The sequence below is a fragment of the Pseudopipra pipra genome, chromosome 4 (genome assembly GCF_036250125.1).
Source record: "Pseudopipra pipra isolate bDixPip1 chromosome 4, bDixPip1.hap1, whole genome shotgun sequence".
Taxonomy (NCBI): Eukaryota; Metazoa; Chordata; class Aves; order Passeriformes; family Pipridae; genus Pseudopipra; species Pseudopipra pipra.
In genome coordinates, this window is record NC_087552.1 from 73,679,190 (window position 1) to 73,698,015 (window position 18,826).

The following is an 18,826-nucleotide window of genomic DNA, read 5'->3' on the forward strand; positions in this document are numbered from 1 at the left end:
AATGCCCAGGAAGTGCTGGAAGGGGCTGGCAGAGGGGTCACGGGGAATTGCATCTTTAACCCTCTTTTTGCCATCCATGGGCTGGTTTCATCCCCCTACTGGGAAATCTTGGCTCATTTAAGGGCTGTAGTGCTCAAGCTGTGGACTTCAGTCCTCTCAGTTGTGTGCTGGGGGTTTCCACTTGGAGTTTGTAGAGGTCAGACAGAGCCCAGAGGGGTTGGCTGTTCACTGGTGTGGTGTCCTGCACACCAACTTGTCGTTGCTTTCTTCCAACTGTTTCTGCCTGTTGCTGGAGACAAGCAGATGGAAATGTGTCTCTCTGTGGGGTGTTTCTCCCTTCCCTGCTCCCTGGACTCATGGATCTTACCAGACAGCGTGTGCTTTGTGCTGAAAGCAGCTACAGGTACAAGAGAACAGGCTCTGATCACACACATTATCTCTGATGTTTGCCATGGACCCCGTCCTGTCTTGAAGTCAACTTGGTTTTAAACTGGGAGTGGGTTTAGATGGGATATTGGGAAGAAATACTTCCCTCTGAGGCTGGGCACAGGTTGCCCAGAGAAGCTGTGGCTGCCCCTGGATCCCTGAAAGTGTCCAAGGCCAGGCTGGACAGGGCTTGGAGCGACCTGGGCTAGTGGAAGGTGTCCCTGTCCACGGCAGGGGGTGGAAGTAAATGGTCTTTAAGGTCCCTTCACACCCAACCTGTGCTGTCACTCTGTGATTCTGTGAGGAGGAGGGTCCAATCCCCCTCTGTGGGCAGAGGAAAAGGGCATTCATTTCCGTTCTCTGTGGGATTGGCCTGGACATGGCTTTCTGCACATCTCCATGGCACAAATCATCATCGCCTTTGGGTTACAGCTCTGAACGTGGCTGGGAGAGGAAAGATGGCTCAGAAACAGTGCAGGAGATTTTCCCAGGCCATTCCACATCTGGCTGTGTGTACAGGTGCTCCCTGTCTCTGACACAGGAACCTGTTCACGTGGACCCTGATTCCTCTCCCCACTCAGGATGTTGTGACTCACACTCATGGGCCAGAGCTACTGTTTTGAGGACTTTTTAACATCTTGGCTGGTTTAGGTCGTGCACAAGCCCATCCCTCCCTGCCCATCCCTCCTCCAACCATTTGTGACAGCTCATAAGTCTCTCCTCATCCTTATTTTATCCCCCCATGTGCTGGGATGGGCTGTCAGTGTAACCACCTCACATCCCTGCAGGCCTTTTTTTGGCCAGTCAACCTCATCCTTCCGTCTTGCAGCACTGTCTGCAGTGTCAGGTCTCAGAAACAGGCCAAGGAGAGGGATCATGTCCCAAAAAGCAAGTCTGCCTCGCAGTGAGGGATTGCATCCAGCTACCAAAGCGTTTCCATCCAACCCAGGAAGTCCCAGGAGGAGCAGGACAGGGATCTAATTATCCATCTGTCTGATGGCAGTGGGTTGGAGCCCTGCTTTGTTTCTGGTCCAGCTGTTCCTCTCTGGGAGTGGCATCCCCTCTGCAGCTGTGGGATTGCCAGGGCTGAGCACGGATCACACAGCACAGCCCTGATGGGGAAAGGGATCAGGAGAGCCAAGAGCTGCTGTTTTGGCTGCTGCTGCTAATTGGGACTGAGATGCTGAGAAACAGTCCTGGCAGCAAATCTGGGTGGGTGCTGACCTCCAGGAGGTGGAGATGCTGCTGTCAGGGGCTCTCTATCCTTGTTGGAAGTCTTTCCCCTCCACCTGCAGAGTCCCTGCTCCCTTCTGCGGAGGGTGGTGGGGATAACAGGGAGGATGTGCCACCTGCTTGTCCAGTGGGGAGGGTGGGAGTCTCTTGGAATGTCTTTTTTTGCTGGTATTTACAAGAGCATGGAGTGACAGGACAAGGGGGAATGCTTTCCCACTGCCAGAGAGTGATTTTAGATGGGATATTGGGAAGAAATAATTTCCTGTGAGGGTGGGGAGGCCCTGGCCCAGGTTGCCCAGAGGAGCTGTGGCTGCCCCTGTATCCCTGGAAGTGTCCAAGGCCAGGTTGGATGGGCTTGGAGCAACCTGGTCTAGTGGAAGGTGTCCCTTCCCATGGCAGGGGGGTGGAACTAAATCATCTTCCAGGTCCCTTCCAACCCAAACCATTCTGAGATTCTGTGATTGTATTTCTATCCCATGTCCTGCAGCTCATCCCAAAGCTTCCCATCATCTCTTTCTTATCTGATACAAGTTTGACCTTCCTGGAATGGGTCCTAAGGCAACTCACCTCCCATCTCAGGGTGGTCCTCACACTTTTATGGGAGGAAGGAAGAGAAGATGCTCAGATAGAGCAAAACCCAGGAGCAGGGAATTGCAGAGATCCCTGCTGCCCATTTTCCTGTGCTTGCAGCCTGGATGCAGGAGGTCAGTCACAACTTTTTGGCAGTTTGTTCCTTTGGCATTGGAATATCTGATGAGCAGAGAGATGCTACCCCGGATTCCCTCGGGATTCCCTTGGGATGAGTAAGGCACTGTGCTCTCAGGAAAGTTTTCAGACATCAAAATGCTCTCCTAGTGTTAAAAGCCAGGTTTACCTGTCCAGTGGTGGCAGGGGGATGCTGAGACACAACTTCAGCTGAGCTGGGGGGGTTCAAACTACAGCTAAATTTTCAGATGACCCCATGGGAAGTGGATATGAACAGGCTGTCCTGGAATCTGAAGAAGGTGTAGACAAACCTATAGGTTTGTCCAGGAAATTCCTGTATACAGGAAAGTGCAGGAAATCCCCGAGCAAAGACAGTAAAACTCACGGGAGGAGCGAGGGAGGAAGAGGAATGAGCAGCCACTTTCTCCCTGGGCTGCAGGTTTAGCCTCAGCTTTTTCATTTGCAGCCTTGTGATACCGACCTGACATTTCCAGGGCACACAGGGAAGTGCGTGAGGAAGATGAGAAAATCCTGGAAAGCACAGGAACTCTGCTTCGCTCCCGCTTCAGTGACTCCGAGTGTTTTGGGAATATTCACGTTGGTTGGACGTGGTGGGAACTTCAAATTGAGTGGAAGGCAAAGCGAATTGACACACTTTTACCCACTGAGAGCTTCTGAAAGCAGTGAGAGCTCTGCGGGGGAAAGGGAAGGCGAAGATGCGGCTGCTGGTGCAGGTGAGGGCGGTGGAAGCGTCGTTTTGATCTGCAGCATCACCCAGCAGGGTCCCAAACACAGCCAGTGACGTGAGAGGGCAGAGAGGGAGCACGGCATGGGCAGCACAGTGCCCTCTATACCCACCTTCACCTGCAGTCATGCCCCTGCCCATGGAAATGGGCTCTACAGGGGCTGTATGGGACTGGAAAAAGGGCTTGTTCCTGTGTGGGAGAGGTGTTGCAGGAAAGGAGGCTGGAGATGGGATTTAGGAGGGTGAAAAGATCAGGGTGATTTGGTCCAGCTGTTCGGGTGACATTGAGGATATGATGGGGCTCCTCAAGGGATATTTTGCAGTAACACCCCTGTCATGTGTGTTTATACCAATCCTTGGCTTTTTTCCTTAAGGATGAAGAGATGTCCATGGTCAGTTCTGTTAAAAAGTGGTGGCCTCTGCTGTCTCTGGCCCATCTCATCCCACTGGAGAAGCAGAGAATTATTTGGTTTGGAAAAGCCCTCTGAGATCATCCAGTCCAACCCTCCCCCCAGCACTGCCAAGGCTGCCACTAACCCATGTCCCCAAGTGCCACATCCACAGGGATTTTAAATCCCTCGAGGGATGGGAACTCCACCACTGCCCTGGGCAGCTGTGCCAGGGATGGAAAACCCTTTCCATGGAGAAATTTTCCCTAAAATCCAACCTGGCACAGCTTGAGGCCATTTTCTCTTGTCCTATCCCTTGTTCCCTGGTAGCAGAGCGTGATTCCCACCTGATTCCCCCCTCCTGTCAGGGAGTTCCAGGGAGCAAGAAGATCCTGGCAGGGCTTCGAAGACTTTCCTTGTTAAATCCACAAGTGGATATGGGAACACCCAGACCTCTTCAGCAGCCAGGCAGGGTGGGCTCTGCAAACACAGTCAGAGTGTCAACAGGACAGGGTCAACATTCAATTGTCTGTTTGATCTCCCTGCAGGAAAATGAACAAATACTTGGAAATCCTCTGTGATGGATGGCAGAGTCAGGAGAAAAGAAAAGAGATGTCTGAAGACACTCTAATAAGCTTTCAAGGGCTGAGCTGGGGGACACTCAGTGATTATCCATCCAGGCAGGTTCTGATCTGGTGGTTGTGTTAATAATACCTTTGCTAATTAACTGTGTTTCATTCCCCTGCCTCGTCTGTGGACAGATCTAACAGTGCATTAGCAAACTCTGGCTTAATTAATCTCCCTGTTTAAAGAGAGCAGAGCGAGCAAGGCTTGGCTGTCTCACCGGTCTCGGGGGGGAAATGTGGTCACAGCATCATCCAAGAGGACAGGAGGGAAATACATCCACAGAAAGTCCCTCTTTCTGCCAGGTGCAAAGCTGACAGCTAGAGGTGTGCTGGCATCCCTAAAGCACAGCATGATCCATGTCCAAACACAGGCTTTATATATATTTCACATGGAGAGGATGTACCTTGCAGAGAGGACAAGGTTGTAGTAAGTGCTGGTGGCTTTTTTTTTTTCCTGGGAAGCTGAGTGGTCCCAGTTGTCGGGAGAAAAGCAGCGATCCCAGCTCCGTGTCCCTTCTCCCTCCTCCTGTCCCTGCTCCCCCTTCCAATGCTCTGTGAATTCCCATCTGCAGCCTGGGACAGCCTGGCCTCAGATGAACGCCAGGGAAAGACTCTTACATAAACCTCTTCATCCATAATGGATGAACAGCATCAAAATTCCACGGCAGCCTCCGGAGCCTTTCCGGTGCCTTGCCTACAAATTTCTCCAAGAGGCTCCAAGCCCCTGATTTAGCTCTGCACAGTGATTAGAGAGGAACCCGGGAATTCTGGCTCCCTCCTGCCCTGGGAGTCTCCATCCTCAAAGGGTCTTTTAATGTAATCAAGTTCTTTTTAAACAGGAAAATGATATTTTTGGCCTGGGAACGCAAAAGTCCAGTGCTGGGCTCATCCAGCCCTGGAGAGGCTGGATGTGGGATCGCAGCTGGGAAAGATAGTGCAGATAAAACCACCAGTGACAGGAGATCCTGGCACTTTCTCCTGTGTGCCCAGCTGCTGGCTGGTCACATGGAAACACTTCCAGGCCTGAAATGTCCCTTTATGCTTTATGGTGAGATTTGGGGGTGGAAGAGGACAGAGATTCCAGGGCTTCATCTTGAACCGCTCAACTTTGAGAGCAAGAGTGGAGGATCCCTGATTTTTCCTGTCTTCAAATCTCTCTCTGCTGGTCCAGGTTGGTAGGTAGAGGCAGGATCTTTTGTTAAACCAACTGGGAAATAAATCAAACAGGTTTCTGGGTCGATGTTGGGGTTTGAAAGAGGAACAGCAGATCTCCAACTGAGACTGTTTGGCTGTGAGAGGTTGGCACCTCTGTAGGAAGAGGAAATTGGGACCAATGGAAGAGGATGCAGGGGGAAAAGGGGGAAAAAAAGCATAATAGGTAAAAGAAAAAGTTATAATAGGATAGTAGATGGGAGAGAGATTGTAGTGAATGATAAACAGCTGAGTTTGTAGCTTTTGTTATCCAGAAGTTAGGAATTTTACTTCCTGAGTTCCTTTGGGCCAAGCAGTGTGAGGGGCAAATATTTCCCTTTAAAACCCATCAAAGGCAGACAGAGTATCGTGGAATAGTTTGGGTTGGAAGAGATCTTTAAATACCATCCAGTTCCACTCCCTGCCATGGGCAGGGACACCTTCCACTAGACCAGGTTGCTCCAAGCCCCGTCCAACCTGGCCTTGGACACTTCCAGGGATCCAGGGGCAGCCACAGCTTCTCTGGGCAACCTGGGCCAGGGCCTCACCACCCTCACAGACATCCCAAAAAATTGGGATATTTCTTCCCAATATCCCATCTAACCCTGCCCTCTGGCAGTGGGAAGCCATTCCCTCTTGTCCTGTCCCTCCATCCTTTGTCCAAAGTCCCTCTCCAGCTCTCTGGGAGCCCCTTTAGGCACTGGAAGTTCTCCCCAGACCCTTCTCTTCTCCAGGCTGAACACCCCCAACTCTCTGGGGGTTGGAGTTCAGCCCCTCTGGAGCTCCAGCATTCCTGGATGCTGGATTTAAGCTCCTGCCCCCATCAGTATGACCAGCCAGAGCTCAGGCTCTGGTTGCCATCAGCATCCACCCTGAGGGTTTTGTCATTTTTCATCCTTTCTGTCTGGGAAAGGATCTCCTTTGGGATGTGCTGTCCTTCACACAGAGCTTTGCTGGATGCAGACACTCTCCAGGACAGCTGACAAAGAAATGCACAGGGGGACAGAAGTCCCAAGTGGGAATGATGGGAGTCAGGTCTTGTTCTCATCCCACCCAAAAGCAGCTGCAGCTGGCAGAGGAGCAGCTCGGATTTGTGCTGGTGCAGGACCCGCCCCTCTCCCCCTGGAGTCAGGGCAAGGAGATACAACCCAAAGAGCTCCTCTGGTTGTCAGGAACATGTCAGGAATTCCTGCTAATTCACCCATCAATTCAGCTGGAAAGGTGCACAAGCTGAAACATTTTGACAACCGAAACATCTCAGCACTCTGGCATGAAAACGCTTCAATTTTCTCATTGGAAAGTTCTGCTTAATTTTTTATACTGACTTTGTTTTAAGAGATTCCCAAAGAACCCTTTTGGAAAATATAAAGTAAAGTAAAGTAAAATAGAATAAAGGAAAAGGAAAGAAAAGAAAATAAAGGGAAAGGAAAAGGAAGGGGAAGGGAAAGGGGAAAGGGAAGGGAAAGGGAAACAGAAAGGGGAAGGGAAAGGGAGGGGGAAGAGGTTTGGGAAGGTTTGGGAAAGGAAAGGAAAGGAAAGGAAAGGAAAGGAAAGGAAAGGAAAGGAAAGGAAAGGAAAGGAAAGGAAAGGAAAGGAAAGGAAAGGAAAGGAAAGGAAAGGAAAGGAAAGGAAAGGAAAGGAAAGGAAAGGAAAGGAAAGGAAAGGAAAGGAAAGGAAAGGAAAGGAAAGGAAAGGAAAGGAAAGGAAAGGAAAGGAAAAAGTGTTTCTTTAGATCTCAGGTGATATTTAAGAACTTGTCTCTCAGCAGCACAAAGAATAAATTTATTTGTTTTTCTCAAATATGGTTATAGGTACAGCTTTGATAAACACATTTATACCAGAAAATATAATTAGATCCTGCAGCAATGAGGGTTCACTGATGTCTGTAAGAGACCAGAAAGTGGCCCATGAAATCATTGTAAATAACCCTTTCTCCCCAGGTGTTCCCTCCCAGAGAGAACCTTTTACCACCCCTTCCAGGCAGGATTGGAGGAAGGGGTCAGTGCCTACTTAAAACCCAAATTGTAGCAATCAAATGACAGTTTTGTAAACCAATTAAAACATGTTAACTCAAAAATCCCTTTGTTTCCCACACATCCAGCTTCCCGAGAAGTGGAATAAAGACAAACCATTAAATCCTGAGCTGTACAACATCTGGACATCAGGAAGAATTTCATCATAGAAAGGGTGGTCAGGGAAGGTGGAAGGGGCTGCCCAGGGAGGTGGTGGAGTCTCCACCCCTGGAGGTGTCCAAGGAATGACAGGACGTGGCACTCAGTGCTCTGGGCTGGGGGACAAGGTGGGGGTCAGGCACAGGTTGGTCTTTTCCAACCTAAATGATTCCATGATTCTGTGCTGAGGTTACTGCTGATAAGGGCAGAGTTGGACTCTGGAGGTGTCCACCACAGATGTAGCTGCCCCAGCTCATTCCTGGTGTTCCCGAGGTGCACACGTGGACCGTTGCAACAAAAGAGACACAGCACCATAAATCCACAGCCTCCTTTATTTCTTTCCATCCCTAAACTTCATTGAAGCCCTTGTAGGGCTTAGTTGCACTCAGAAAAACCTTAATTTTTTAACAGAGAGAGGAGATGGACACAAAAAGAGCTTGTTCACCATCTTGGTTTGAAGGCATGTGGGGAAAATTTGGCTGGAAAGACATTTGCTGCAGCTCTGCAGGACCCAGGCACTGAACAGGGGCATGGACAGCTCTGAGACTGGTTCTGGATATTAAAAATTCAGCTCAGTGTGCAGAGCTTGGGGCTTTTAGAGCCTCTTAGAGATTCCTGTGACCCTTTGTCTCGGTTCCCTGGGTCCCCCAGGACTAGTGGCAGCTCAGTTTGCAGTGGGGAAGCGAAGCACTGAGGAGTTTGATGACTGCACAGATGAACTGTGACTGCCTTCCCTGCTGTGATGGGTTTCTCAAGGGACCTCTGCTAAGCTCTGCCTCTTGTGGCTGCAGAAATCTCCTCCAAGGGCAAATCCTTTCTGCAGCTTCAGCTCCAGCTTTTATTATTGTCTAATAGCTACTCCTGAGACCAGCTCAGGGTAGAGCAAAGCTTGAGAACTCAAGAAAGGGGGATTAAACAGGACAGGGCCACTGAGGAGGTGGTGGAGAGTAAGGAAGAGGGGTCCAGGGGTCCCCCAGAGACAGAAATCTGGGTGATGGACTGGGAGGAGGCTGCCATTTGGCCAGGCTGGAGCTAAAATGCAGGAGCTGGCAGGATGCAAATGCGAAGATAAAAATGCTCCTAAGGTGGTGTTGAATTTGGTCACGGGGTGGAGATATGGGCACAGTCCTCTGAGCCACCACAAACGTGGATCACCAAGTCCAGATGACAGAGAGACTGAGCTTGGGGAGTATAAAAACCCCTCAGCAGGTCTGAGGCAGAGTTTCTGCATCTCAGGTCTCCACCTGTGAGGGATGAAATGCTTCTGCTGTCCACCCTTCTTAAGAAGAGCCCAGGAGATGAATCTCAGCTGCACCACAGGCTGAAAAAGCAAAGATTTGGGCTGCTAGGAAAAAAAACCCAAAACAAAACCCAAAACAAAACCCAAGCAGCAAAACCCACTATGCCTAAAACCCCAGACAAAAATGACAGTTTGTTAGATGAAATCCACTGAGGTGCTGGGAAGGAAAAAATAAAGGAAAAAAACCCCAGCAGCTCCGGGGCTTTTAAGATGCATTTTTGCACAATAGCTGCCTTTTGAAATGTAAAAAGGGCTAAGGGGATTCTCACCGGGAGCCTCTGTTATATTCACAGGATGAGCTGTAGGATTCTCCCTCACCAGTTGTACAGAGATGAAAGCAAAAGCACTCACGATCTTTTATTCAGGAAGGCAGGAGTAGTTAAGATGATTAACTGTTCCTTGTGAAATACTGTCCACAGCACCCGGCTGGTTTTGTGTCCAGCCCAGAAATGAGCTGCTGGGTTGTTTTTCCCGGACTTGGTGTGACAAGGATGGCCAGGCCGGAGGGGAAAACTTAAAATATGGGATTTGATGTATTAATGTCAGGGATTTTCATGAATAACGAAGACCCAGAGGAATGAAGGTTTGCATTTAAAGTTATGCATTGCTTGTAATGAAGATGTTCTACAGTGCAATGGATCACTGAGCTGGGCAAATACAGCATCCATCACACCTAAAAATGAGCTGCTCAGTGCTTTGCTTTGCTGGTTGGTCTTGTTTCCACTCCTCCCCTGGCTTTCTGGTTGGATTCACCATTTAAAACCACACTAAACAGGCCAATTTCAAATCTGCTGTCCCCACAGGTCTGTGGTTTTTAAACCTGTGTAGTGGGAGTCACTGAGGGAATCTCCTTTAGCACAGAGTATCTGTAAACACTGGGAGAAACAGGGCAATCCAAATCCTTGGAGGAAGCAGTGATAACGGAGATTTTGATACAAAGCTTGTCCTGAGCCCATCATAAGGGGTGACAAAGGCTGGGAATAAAACAATGAAGTCATTAGGCCCTAAAATAACACTCAGCAACATCTGTGGGTGTCAGCCTGGCCTCTGGAGGGGGTTCCTGTGAGCAGGTCTGGGTGTTTTAGGGCTCACTTTGCTTAACAAGAAATGCCTGGTGGGGAGATGCAGCTCTTTGAGTTTCTGACCCCGAGCTCCCTCTGTGGTCCATTGAGGGAAAAAGTCACTGAAAAGGTGATTTGCTGGAGTTTTGGTGTGTTTCTCACTGTGCCTAGGAAATGGGAATTCGTCTTTGTAGGCAGGAGTGGCCAGATGAAGTAGAGACACCCATGGCAAAGATACTTGTGATGAGGCAGAGGGGATCCTGTCCCTCAGCAGCCTCTCTGCCTGTGTTCCCAAACAGCTCTGGAGTCCCACACTTGGTGGAAGAGAAGTTATCTCAGAAACATTTCTTTTTTTTTGCACATGCTTCATCCAAAAAATGACCAAAGAGAAACCTCAGTCATGCTTGCACAGAGGAGAGGATGCAGCCTGAGCTCAGCCATCCCAGATTCTCAGTATTTCCTGTTGGGAATACAGAAACACTTCACTCAGATTGCTCACCTAGTTCAGCAGGCAAAGCCAATCTCCCATGAACAGAAATCTGGAGGAAAGCAGGTTTGTTTTTTCCATGGTGCACACAGAATGATGTGTTTTCAACCCAAAAGCCAGTGAAGCATTTGCTGTCGTAGTTGCACCATGGCTGAAGAGCCCAGCTGGTGTGATCTTATTGCAGAATCACACAAGGGTTGGAGTTGGAAGGAATCTTAAGGATGATACAGTTCCACCCCCTGCCATGGGCAGGGACACCTTCTACCAGCCCAGGTTGCTCCAAGCCCCATCCAACCTGGCCTTGGACACTTCCAGGGATCCAGGGGCAGCCACAGCTTCTCTGGGCAACCTGTGCCAGGGCCTCACCACTCTCACAGGGAAGAATTCCTTCCCAGTATCCCGTCTATCCCTGCTCTCTGTCAGCTTGAAGCCATTCCCCCTTGTCCTGTCACTCCAGGCCCTTGTCCCCAGTCCCTCTCCAGCTCTCCTGGAGCCCCTTTAGGCCCTGCCAGGGGCTCTCAGCTCTCCCTGGAGCCTTCTCTTCTCCAGGGGAACCCCCCCAGCTCTCCCAGCCTGGCTCCAGAGCAGAGGGGCTCCAGCCCTGGCAGCATCTCCGAGGCCTCCTCTGGAGTCATTCCAGCAAGTCCATGCCTGAGAAGTGAAAACACAGCCACAGTGATATTTGTTTCTCTGACTATAGGTGTTATGATGCCATTTGAGATGACCTGAAGTACTGAGCCATCTGCAGGGGCAGCCACAGCAGAGAATTTGAGGGAAAATCTCACCTTAATGGAGATATTGCTGGAGGTCAGCTGGGATAACCCAGAGCGTTTCCCATGGCTGTGTTTGGAGAGCTGAACCCCCTCCCCGTGCCTGCTTATTATTGGAATTAACTTTCATGTTTATTTTTATGATTAGGGAGCGTAAGGCTTTGTAGGAGCTGGAGATAGCAGGGTGTGATTGGCAGGGCGTGGGAGACGAGAATCCATAAATCTGTGCCGAGACATAATTGCTCAAGAGGGTTTTTTTTTTTTTCCTCAGCTCCATCCCAAGGAACAGATATCACAGCATTTCTGGGAGGGCCCCCTGAGGACTGGGAGAATGTCACTTGCTGGGTGCTGTGGGAAAACAGCACTCAGGGTTTGGGAATCTGGAATATGGTTGAAATCTGGATTCTTGGCTGGGAAAACAGGGTTCCATGACAGAAACTGGGTGTGGTGGCATCTTTTGAGAGAAGACTAAATGGGGGGAATGGACTTAACTGGGGGAATGGCCTTAAGATGCAGAAGGGTAGGTTTAGATTAAATATTAGGAAGGAATTGTTTTCTGTGAGGGTGGTGAGGCCCTGTCCCAGGTTGGGCAGAGAAACTGTGGCTGCCCCTGGATCCCTGGAAGTGTCCAAGGCCAGGTTGGACGGGGCTTGGAGCAACCTGGGCTAGTGGAAGGTGTCCATGCCCATGGCAGGGGGTGGAACAAGATGAGTTTTAAGTTTCCTTTCAACCCAAACCATTCTGTGATTCTGTGATTCTGTAAATGCAGGGTTTTGTGCCTTTATCAGTGTCCCTTTTTTGGGGAGCTCTGTCTCCCAAATGAACACGTGGGGGGCAGAGGGCAGGCCTGTGCTCAGTCCCTCTTTGGGGAGCACGGCAGAGCCTGCAGACTTACCCAACCTGGTGATCTCATGTGACAGGTGCTCTGAAGAGGTACAAAACTGTAAGGTAAAACCATGCTGATGGCAAAGTGGGCCATGCTGGCAAGTCAGAATGGTCCATGATCTGGCACTGACCAGCAGCAGATGACTGAGGAAGCACATCAACACATGGTCTGGATAGTGGAGTCCTCCCTCAAAAACCCTTCAGTCTTTGGCAAATTAAGTCAAGGGCATCCTAAGGATGAAGAGGGTTCATAGAAGAGGACAGAAGAAGCAAAACTGAATTTTCCCATGTGCTAATCCCGCCTGCCCCGCCCCATCCTCATCCTCTCCCCAGCACATGGCTGTGCAAACCCCAAATGCAGCAACACAGGACTCTCCAGAGGCATCTCCCATGAGTGGGAAGCTGCCATGGTGATGCCCCTCCTTGTTGGGTTGTAGGCTGGTTTTTCCATGTCCAAGGACTTGCCTGAGCACTGGGGGTGAAGACACGAACTGTGGAGTGAACCACTGCTCTTGAACACCTGATGTGGAAAAGAGATTTTGCACATTTGGCAAAGCTGACGTGGCCAGTCTCAAAAACTTGAAGAAATATATTCCCAGCTGGTTTCAACCTCTTTAGCTGGGCTGGAGACACAGCCCTGTCCTTACCCAGCCATGGCAGAGCTATAAATAAATCTTTCTAGACAAGGAAAAAGAGGTTCCCCTTGCCTACTTTTGCCTTCCTCCCTCTAGCATTTGTTGTCTGAGACAACACACAGTCGGTTGCTGTGTTGTTTGTTGTTGCCTTTGTTGCATTTTTGTTTGAGTACTTAAAGCCCTCAGAGGCCAACTTTGCACTGGAACAAGCAAAATCCAGCTGACAGGTAAAGACAGGCCTGGGGAGGTGAGTTGGGTCGTACAGACTCATATGACTCAGATTTTGAGAGGCAAAAATCTTCCTGCCACACTCTGGACAAGCAAAAAAAGGTTCCTTCCCTTTTTTTTTGCCTTCATCCCTGTGGCATCAGTTGCCTGAGGTGTGGGTTCTGCCTGCATTCCTGGCCTGTCTCATCCTTGCAGCAAAACATCAAAATAGTCCCGAGAAGCCTCTTGTCAGAGCCTCTCAGGGCAGGAAGGGATGCATTTCCCATCGAGGGGTCCAGCCTGTCTCAGCAGGGATGTTCTGAAAGGGCAGAGCAAAGTGCCAGGAGATGTCTGGAGTGGTGGGAAGCGTCTGCCGCTGGAGATCTGTCTGGGGCCTGGGGATTAAGGATGAGATGGGAGGAGACAAAGCCTCTGGAAAAATATCACGTGGCTTCATAGATACAGAGAGGGGCAAGGCTGTGATTGGTAAAACTGTGTGGTCAACAGGGCAGTGCTTTGTGCCCACATTTTGTGTCTGGGTCTGAGTGATTCAAATTTCTGTAGGTTTTTCCAGTTAAGAATTTAGCTGGATACCCAATTTCATCCCTCTCCGCTTCTCTCCCTGCAGATAATCTGAAACATTTTGGATTCTGGGTGAAATATGAATGTTGTGTTCATACAACAGTCCTTCAGCCAAACTGAATGGTCCCTGATGAAGATTTGTAGCCGCTGCATCACCGGAGGAGCATCTCAGACACCATCACAAACATAATTTCTGGCCTAAACTTCACCTGTCTTGCCACAAACTCCAGGTTTACAGACCTTCCACCCAACAGTTTTAATGCAAACCACTCATCTCATGGGTTTGTGATTCCCACAAGCAACAGGAACGTTTCTTGGGCGTTGGTTGAGTTGGGTGAGGAACTGCAAATGTCTCCCCTTCAAAGAAAAGTAGATCTGGGACAGGAATAAGGCTGTGATGGATGTGGTGGGGAAACTCCTCTCTCAGAGAAAGGAGGCACTGTGTGGGTCAGGATGTCTGAAGGAACAAGGGCCACTGAGCACAGAGGAGCAGTTGGGGGATGGTGGAGTTGGGCTGGGTGTGGCTGTGAGGGAGCTGAGAGAGCTCCAGGTTGGAAACCAAAGGCCAGGAAGAGAGTCAGCTTCAGTCAGGTCCAGAGGGCAGAGCAGAGAGAAAAATAGGGGGAAATGGAAGCTTGGAGCATTGATGGAAAAACCTGACTTCATCCCAGCTCCTTCACAACCAGGGAAACCTTTTCATCCCTGTTTTGCTTGTGTACAAATTTCTGAAAGACCTCTTCTAAGAGCTGATTTATCCCACTCCAGAAGAGACCAAATACTTGGTCAAGACGGGCTCCAGCCATGGCCAAGCTTTCCAGGATGTTTCCAAGACTTTTCTTTGCAATCTGCTTTGAGATTCCTGAATGGAAAAGGCCAGGCTAAGGCAGATGGTAATTGTACCTGGCTGCCTGGTGATGTGGAGTATGAACTCAAGCCTTGCTCTTGTGGCTGCAGCATTAGCTGAGGTTTCAACCCCAAAGCTGGGCTTTTTGAGTCCAGTGAAGAGAAGGGTTCATTTTTGGTCACAGCTCTTGAGGCCACGCTCTGTAAAGCAGCAGAAACTTCAAGTAAGGATTTGGGCTTAAAAATTTCATAAACAGCCGCTCTCGGACACACATAAGCAGCTGATATCTTGCCCAAGCGGCTCCAAAAATACATGGCTTCTTGCTCCTGCAGCTCAAGAGAAAATCAGCAATTTGTATGGGTGAGTAAATTCATTTTCACCACTCCCAAGGCCCATGTGATGGGCGATGACACCGACAAAAGCAGCACCAGTAGCAGGACGGAGGGAGGGGTCTCCCCAGGCTTTTGGCCAGGCTTCCCATGTTGCTGATGTTTTCCTTGGCATTTCTGCTGGAGTGGAACTGCTTCAGGGAAAGACTTTGCTGGCGGCTTTCCCAAACCAGTGCTGCTGGAACAGCTTCATAGAATTATTTAGATTGGAAAAGATCTGAGACCATCGGGTCCAACCCTTGACCCAGCACCACCTCGTTCACCACCAAACCGTGTCCCCAAGTGCCACATCCACACACCTTTTGAACACTTCCAGGGATGGTGATTCCACCATTTCCCTGGGCAGCCTGTTCCTGTTCCCTCGTGCCCATCACTGCCATGTGCAATGCCCATTTCTCCAGTTCAGGGAGGCAGTTGAGTGACCCTCAGGTCACCTTTTTCCAGGTGCTGTTCCCTCGCTCATCCCTGGAGTCACCAGCGTTTGTCACCTCAGTAACAGAAAGGATCAAATCAGTGGGTGAAGCCTTCACAGACCCTTAGGGCTGGCTCTGTCTGCTGCTCTTCAGAAGCTGGTGAAGCCTGAGATGTGGTTATCCCAGGCAGATCCTACTGATCTCTCCCTAATCCTCCTCTCTCAACCCTTGGCAGCACTCTCCTCTGTCAAAAAAGGGAGGGAAAGAAGGAAGTGCAGCAAGTTAACAGCTTTTGGGAGCACTGAGCCAGCTGGGTGTGTGTTCCCAGGGCTCTGCACCATGCTCAGAGCTGCAACAACCCTCTCTTGTGTGACCCTACAGGGTCTGTGCTGCCCAGGTCACCCCAGACCTGGGCTCTGACCCAATGCTCCATTTCCAAAGCTCAGGCATCTGTCCTGCCCCAAGCTGGCAGGGCTGTGGGACATCCCTTGTGCCTGAGAGATAGTCCTGCACCATGAGGCCCAGGCAGCCTTGTCCCACCAGGACAAAGGGGACCACCCCTGTCCAGCCCTGCTGCCAGACCCTTTAGCCAAGCAGTGCTGAGTTACACAGAGCCTGATCTGGTGCCATCAGCAGCTCAGAAAGATGCAATAATTTCCCCTTTCTGACCAGCATCATACCTCAGGGCCCAGGTTTCCAAATTGCAAAGCATCTCCCAAGACTTTCAGCATCAGCAGGAGCTGCTGACGCTTGGTCCTGTCAAAAAATGGGGCCCCTGAACGTGACTCAACTGAAATACAAAATTAGCCAGAAAAGTAGGGATGACTTGGAAGATTCGAGCTGTTTTGCCTTGATATTAATTCTTGCCTGGATATTAATTCTTGCCTTGATATTAATTCTGGCCATGCATATCCCTGCAATGTTACAAACTCTGTTTTACAGACTGTGCCAGGCAAAGACACACACACACACATTTTCACAGTGGTACAACAGACAAGGGGAAAAGCTGGGTCATCCTGTCCCCCAAAACAAAAGGTTGGCTTCCAGATGACTCAGGAATGTCCCAGAGATCAACTTTATCTATTTATATATTTATTCTGGCCTGCATCCATGAATCACTGCTAATAGCAAAGGGTTGCATAATTTTAAGGAAGATGCTTTTGTGATGCCTCTGACTAGAGAAAATACATCTATTTTGCCTTGTACCTATGAATAGATACCCTGCTCTGACTCCCTGCATTTGCAAACCACAGATACTACTGAAAATAAGGCATGATTGGCAGGTAGAGCCTGATTAGCATTTACAAATTACCGTGGCCTTTCTCCAAGCGATCATTTGTACAAATTGTTTCCTCTGTCTCCGAGCTGAAAAGAAACAGAGCTATTAGGTGAGTTGAGACTTTAAAAGAGTCAGAACAAGGCTAATGCTCACACCATCTCATTTCACACCCTTTTGAATGTTCAGCTTTTACTGAACCGTGTCTTTTTTTTTTTTTCCCTTTCTTAAGAAAAAGGCCAAACACGGGCTTTGGGTGAAGAGGCGTTTTTTTTTTCCCCTGAAGAAAATCCTTGATTTTCGCCTTTTTTTTCCCCCCACAGCTTTTTTTTTTTTTCCCCTCTTTTCCTTACAGCAACTGTTCCTAAAATATTTGCTCATTGTGGTTTTCAAACAGATGAAAAATTGCTGTAACAGTTTAGATTATATGTTTTTTTATTTTAAAACCGCATCAAAATGGAAACAGAGGCTTGCAAGAGAAAGAAAACCTCGCCTGATGAAAAACGCCTCAGAGTGGGCTGGGATGATATTCCTCCCCCCATATTCCAGCCAGGAATAGGCCTTGTGAGATTTTTGGACTGAGTGTATTACTGCACACTCCTCCTAAGATGTTTGATAGCACCAATTATGGAGGTTCAAGCCGTGAGTCAAATACACCAAGCTGCTGGGATTGGCTCCAAAGATGTGCAATCCCCTCCAGACACGAGAATAATTTGGGTTTTTTTCCCCTTTTCCTTGTGCACATTGGACCTGGAGAAGGTGTTGTACCTTCCCTGTAATCAAGGACACGCAGCTGTTGTTATTTTTGTGGCGGTGAAGGTTTATGGTTTAAGGTTGAAGACCTCCAAGGCTTTCCTGGTCTCTGTAGGCAACACGAGGGTCAACTGGAGAGTCAGTGTGTCACTGAGCCCTCTTGAGCGAGGATGGCACTCCAGAAGTTTAATCCTACCCAATTTAATTGCAATGAACAGCATCACTTTGCTGAACAGCCCATCCAAATTTCATAGGCTTTTGAATCAATAATGAGGCATCTTAACTCCGGTTCTGAATACCAGGCAGAGTTCTGGCTGCAACCTTAATTAAAAACATCTCGCAGCAGGATAAATAAATAATTCCCTTTTAAGTCTGAGGCCATTTTGTGTTTCAGACCCTGCTGGGCTGCGGGAGGGATGGTGTGTGGGAGAGGTGTGACAGCTCTGCCTCGGTGAGATAAGTGGTGGAGAGGCAGTTTGCATCCCCCGGGGTGGTCCTGACCAAATCCTCAACCCCCCGCAACCCCTTCCTGGGCTCTGCAGACTTCCTGGTCGGAATCTCTTTGCTTTTTTTTTCTACCTTGCCTCAGAGATAATTTTTTTCCTCTGGTGGTTTGTTCTCTGGGGGCTTAAATAAATGGAGTGTGAGTGGGTGTGTGGGTGAGAGGAGGAGGCAGTGTTGGGAAGCCGAGCCGAGCGTTTCGCTCGGTGCAGGAATGTCGTGTGGTGCTGCCTGTCCAAAAAATCATCCTCCAACCCCAACACTCCAGGGGAAGGCTTTGCTCCTTGGCTCTCCAGGCCAAAATCAATGCAGAGCTGATGCTGAAATAACAAATGGGTGTTGTGGGTCGTGCTGAAGGGCTCTTTCTGGCCATGACACTTTTGCCAATGACCCAGCTGATGATACAAAATCGTTGACAGTGGTGTTTGCAGCTGAGAAAAAGATTGCTGGTGTAATGTGCAATGAGGCAGGACACATAATATCACAGTGAGTCACGGAGGTGAAGGTATTTCAGACTTTATTTTGGAAGGAAAAGAAGAGGTTTTAGAGGCTGTGATTTAAAATGAGCTTGGAGTCAACGTGCTTATGTTGGTTCAGATCAAGCTGGGTGATGGGGGCAAAGCAGGGCCCCAGACTGAGGTTCCCCAAAGAGCAGCTCTGACAAATTCAAGGTAGTGAAGGTTTTCAAAATGCTTTATGGAATGTTGGAAAATCTCTGAAAATGGGTACGTGGGTGACAGGTGACCTTTAAAGGTCATCTAGTCCAACCCCCCCTGCCATGGGCAGGGACATCTTCAGCTGCATCAGACCCCCATCCAACCTGACCTTGAACATTTCCAGGGATGGGGCAGCCACAGCTTCTCTGGACAAGCTGTGCCAGTGTTTATCAGCTTCATAGTAAAGAACTTCTTCCTTAAAGCTGATCTAAATCCATTCTCTTTCAGTTTAAAACCATCACTCCCTGTCCTGTTGCAACAGGCTCTGCGGAAAGTTTTGTTCCCCATCTTTCTTTTAGGCCCCCTGGAAGGCTGGAAAAATAAATAAATAAATAAATGACCCTTTTCCTGCAGCCAAGAGATGCAGGGGAGGATTAGCACAGATCCAATGTAACAAACCCAATCCACGAGTTGTGACCAGACTCCCTTTCAACATCTGCTGGTGGAACCCACAAATCAAACCCTCAAAACCTCCAAACCACACAAGTTTTAGCTCCTGATTCCATCAGAGTCAGACTCCA